A 5,347-nucleotide genomic window follows, 5' to 3' on the forward strand; every position below is an offset into this window, starting at 1 on the left:
GAAGTGAATGCAATATTTGTCTTATAATTTACTTATTGAACAGTGTATTATTCAGAAAACCATATAAGGAAGAGAAATTGCCATCTGAACCTCTTGTTTACACAACATTTCTGAAGGTGTTCTCAGCTTATTGTCACTTTACATTTCAAATTCTCTTCAACATTCTTTTCAAATATATCTCATATGCCTCTAATATTGTGTATATTGTTTTTAAACAACTAATACTATAGACTAAATTAGTACAACCCTTTATGTCGTTGTTTTAAGAACTGAGTGCTGGAGGCTGCAGTGATAAAAAATTTTGACATTTCAAAGTGTTTTCACAAGTTTCAGTTATTTTCTTCCAAATCAAGACCAAAAGACATAAAGAGTTAAATCAACATCTCTGATGGAGAACAGCATTCAAGGTCAAATGGTCATTCTCTGGTTGAAAGAGTCGAAGTTTTAACGTGACAGTTACAAAGAGGGTGCATTTTCAAGGCCACAGTCCGTGATGATGCAAATGCAACAGTGCAGGAAACCTCCAGTCAAACTTTCTGCTGGAAATATTCAGCTGTGGGGCTGTTTCAAGTGACTTGCACTGGATCAGCTACACACCTGCCAGAGAGAGAAATACCACTTTATTTTGCAGAGGCATGCTACCCCTTCCGGCTCAGTAATACGCGTGGAGGAGGATTCATTTTCCAGCAGGATATTGATCCTAAACATGCATGGAAGCTACTGTGTACCAGGAGTGTTTGAAGTCCAAGGAAGAGCAAGCACTGCTGGCTTCACAGTCACCAGACCTAAAGTTTACTGAGGAAAAAAAATTGGGAAAAGTCCAAAAGTGAAAAGGGGAAATGGGAAAATCACAAGACATTTATCTGGGATACTGTTAAAGGATTGCTTCACCCAAATGACAAAATCTATCTATTGTCACATGTTGCTCTTGTGTCCAGCCATGCAGATAGTTTCGGTTTTATTTTATTTACCCTTGTTAAAGATATGACCCCCCCCCCCCCCCCCCCCCCCCCCCTTTTTTTTTTTTTGTTTTTACACCTTTATAATATTGTTTTTATGAAGTATTTAGTGGCAGAAAGTTGTTCAATATCCATTTTTTGAGCAGTTTTAGCAAAGCTGCAGCACAAGTGAGGAAATTGTTTAGGTCTTTTTTAGAGATTTGGGTGAACTAACCCTTTAAGAAGAGCTGGAATAGTGTTGCTGATATGATTAAGGCAAACTGTAGATGCCAATGAGGAATGTGACATGTTGTAAATAAATACACCTTTCTAACAAAATCTTTTCATCATCACGTTTTAAAAGTTTAGCCTTTTAATGGTCCCGGAGGGGAAATTGGGGTGTTGAGGAAGTATGAGTACAAGTACAGATACATAGAAAAAAAACAAAATAATTGGAAGTATATGAAATAAAAATAAAAAGGGAATAAAAAATAAGAGCAATTAGACTCAAAATTACATTGCAAGCAGTAAATGTACCCAAGAACTGTACTTGAACAATGACTGCACTACCTTCTTAGGCAAAGTAATAGTGATGTACTTAATAGCAGTAAAGTATACAATATGTACTATAACAGTGTACAGTAGAATAGTATATAATACAGTGCTATACTATATAGCAGGGTTGCTCAGCTTGCTCTGCTTGGGGGGCCGATGCAAGATGGCAGGAGTCTGGGGCCCATTCACAGTAGCCCATGTTCATAGGACCTAAGGATGTTTCTAGCATTTTAGGATGTTTCTAGAATGTTAGGACATTTCTAGGATTGTAGGATGTTTCTAGGATTTTCAGACAATTCTAGGACATTTCTACGATTTTAGGACATTTCTAAGATGTCAGGATGTTTCTAGGATTTCAGAACATTTCTTGCATTTCAGGACACTTCTCGGATTTTAGAACGTTTCTGGGATTTCAGGACATTTAGCTAGGGTCTCTGTCGGGGTTAGTGGGGTATCCTCCACTTGTACTTTTTTTGATAAGCAAGCTCTATGTTGATGCTGTTTTATGCCCTTTGGCACCTTATGTATACTAAAAGTATAAAATCAGTTCCAAGTGTCACTGTATTTTTTTTGTGAATTAGACATGGTTGGGGGGGCACTCTGCACCCTATTGGGCGGGGACCACATTTATCCCACTGGCCATAAGTGTAAGTGTAAGAGTATCACTGCTGTATAGAATATAAGTAAAAATATAGTATAAGGTGAAAATGTACTGATAAAATATACAGTACAGTACATCAATATAGCAAAGAATATGAAAAAATGTATAATAAAAGTACTACTACTAACAGTAAGTCTATTTTGATATATAATAAAATATGATTTATACTATATGTTCTGTGTATTTGGTGTAAAATATTTGTCCAACAAAGACAATGTAGAGGAAGAGCATGGAGTGTGCCAGACACTGTGGGAACTGTGTGTGTGTGTGTGTGTGTGTGTGTGTGTGTGTGTGTGTGTATGTGTGTGAGTGTGTGTGTGTGTGTGTGTGTGTGAATATATGTGATATTTTTGATATTTGGCTGGTTGGTCGGAGTGAATAGGACAGTTTGTAGTCTCCACTGTTGTACATGCTGATGGAAGAAAGCATTTGAAGTGCTCTGTTTTGAGCGTGGGCGGGATGAGCTAGTGGCATTTTGTCGTCGTTGTTGTTGTTTGCTGAATGGCAAAACATGAGTTGACAGTGTAGTTTTTGTGGCTGGCTGTATGTTTCCATTGTGTATAAATCATCGTGTTACTCTCGTTCAGGCAATATTGCACTAATATGCAATGGCCTAAACACATGTGGTTGTCTCTCCTTCAACTAAGCAAATTAAACCCAAAGTGGCATTATGTCCTATTAGTGCTTTAAGCTACTTGGTGTCACACATTTGATTAAATAACCGGACACACACACACACCAGTGACTGTGCGACCAGCCGTGCGTCGGCCCGTGCCAAAGTAGCTTACTTCAGGCTTAGCTGCCAACCTCTCGCTTTCCTCCTCCATCATTACTGCTTCCATCATCAGTGATGCAGCAGAGAGGCTACAGTCTATCTTGTTAGGGCAGATTAACCACTAATATACAGGCAGCAAAGAAGCCTCTTCATCTAATACTGTACACACAGACTCCTGATCCTGTGCTTTCTGTCTCACACGCCTGACATCTTAATCTTTATAAATACTGACTGCAGGAGATCCTGCAGTCGTGCCTCTGGCCTCGCCGAGTGTTCACTCTGTGGGTCATCATTAGTCCTTTAAAGAGGCACCAGAGGAGTTTTTGGGTCCTGAGCAAGACGCATCACTGAGCACATGGATTATTCTGATGCCATTATGCATCCTAAAAAGGACTGCTAGAAGGATTGCAGTCTGAGTTTGTGCTGCACTTTCAATTATAGTTGTCAAACACAAAAATAGGGAACACAAAAAGTGCACATACAGTGAAAGCTGATGTCGTCTCGTGGTGGCAATAATATTTTGTTATCCAAATGTTTTCGTACATCAATTACAATTAGTTATCTCCTCCTTCCAACCACAAATCTTGACCAATTAAATGTAGCAACTCATACCTAGACCAAGAAAAAAATACACTCTATATGTTTCATTACCCCATATTCAGCTTCATATTTCTCTACAAATTGTTATATGTTGTGTTAGCATTTTTTTTTTTTTTTTGCAGCTCAGTTGCTGACCCTTGTAGCTTTCATAACTATATCACAACCCTAACAAAAATATTGTTGATTCCCTATCATCACATTACCAAACAGAGAGGCTTATTTTTCTCTCTCTCTCATATATATATATATATATATATATATATATAGATATATATATATATAAATTCTGTATTCAGATGTATTTATTCAAAAAAAACTTTTAAATTAGTTTTAACATGCTGTATCCATTAGAGGTTCTTGGACAATGCACCAACAGAGATTTATATTAACGTTAGAATCTGAGCTCTGTGTCCACAGTGTACATGTCCTTGAGAGAGACAAAGACTCACCTGCTCCTGGGAAAAAAAATCAGGTTGAACACTTAAATGTTTCTCAGATACCAAGTGGCGTAAGAAGCAAATTCCTCATTGCTGTATAGATGTATCATATCTGCAGTTCTGCAGCTCTCCACTGGAGGGCAGTGGTGCACTGTGGACACTAGCACAGGGTTTTTGGGCAAAGCAGCATATTGCATCCTTCCTCCCCTCATCCATACAGATGGAACTGCTCGCCTTTGTTTAAGTAAAAAAGTGCATTTTACATGAATTTATGTTTCAGTTGGTTTATGAGTTAATCTGAAACAGACAATCTGGCTCATTATAGTGATTTTGAGAAAGAAGCAGCCTTTGTGGTTGTTATGAACAGGGGTGCTGCTAGAAATTCTGGGTCCCTGAAACAAATTCACTTGGGAACCCAAAGCACAAATTTAATATCTTTCAATAGTATATCTATAACCTTTGATATATTACTGGGCCCCCATATTCATGCAACGTTTTTGTATCTCGTTTCAACACGACACAGCTGCTCATTAGATTTGTTTCGATAACTCTTTAGTGCAACAAAAGCGGGAAAATCAAGGGAAATAGTGTTTGTCATTGTAATCTGGTAACCAAAAAAAATAACAAGAACTTTTTAATTCTGAAATAAACTTTTTTCAAAACTGTGCAAACATCACAGCAAATCATTTAATTTTAAAAAATGATCTATATTAACAAGAATATCATTTTAAATGAAGGATAAGAGATTAAAAATGGAAAAAAAAAATAAAAGCATGTTTACTGCAAAAAATGTTCTGAAAAAATTAGGGAGGAACATTATGAGAGGGACAGAAAGAAAGACTGAAAAAAAATCAACTAAGGCTGCAATTGATAATTTTTTTCATTTATCTATTTATTTATATATTGATAGTCGATGAATTGTGTCAATAAAAGTTTTGTGAAAAATGCCCAGCACAATGTCCGAGAGCCAGAGCTTTCAGTTTACAGTCATATAAGACAAAGAAAAGAATAAAATTGTCTCATTTCAGAGCCTAGACTCAGAAGGTGTTTGGGGTATTGCTTAAACAAATACTTAAAAAAAAACATTTAAATATTTTTGTAGTGACATTTTATAATATTGTATTAGAATCAAATGGTAAAAAACGCAAAACAGAACTGTGATTTTTTTTTTTTTTTAAATCTCATGGTACGTGTAGTTGCTTCATGCACCTTTAAGACATGAGTAAATGGCAAATTTGTATCTTGTATAACAGTAATTTATGAGGGTTTTGCATTCTCAGAAAAGGCAAAATAATGCTTTTCTGAAGGCAGATCAAACAATTTTTAGATGCATTTTTTTTCCACCTCCTAAGGCAGGACATACTTATTTTTGTAATTAGCG

The sequence above is a fragment of the Plectropomus leopardus genome, chromosome 3, assembly GCF_008729295.1.
Source record: "Plectropomus leopardus isolate mb chromosome 3, YSFRI_Pleo_2.0, whole genome shotgun sequence".
Lineage (NCBI taxonomy): Eukaryota > Metazoa > Chordata > Actinopteri > Perciformes > Serranidae > Plectropomus > Plectropomus leopardus.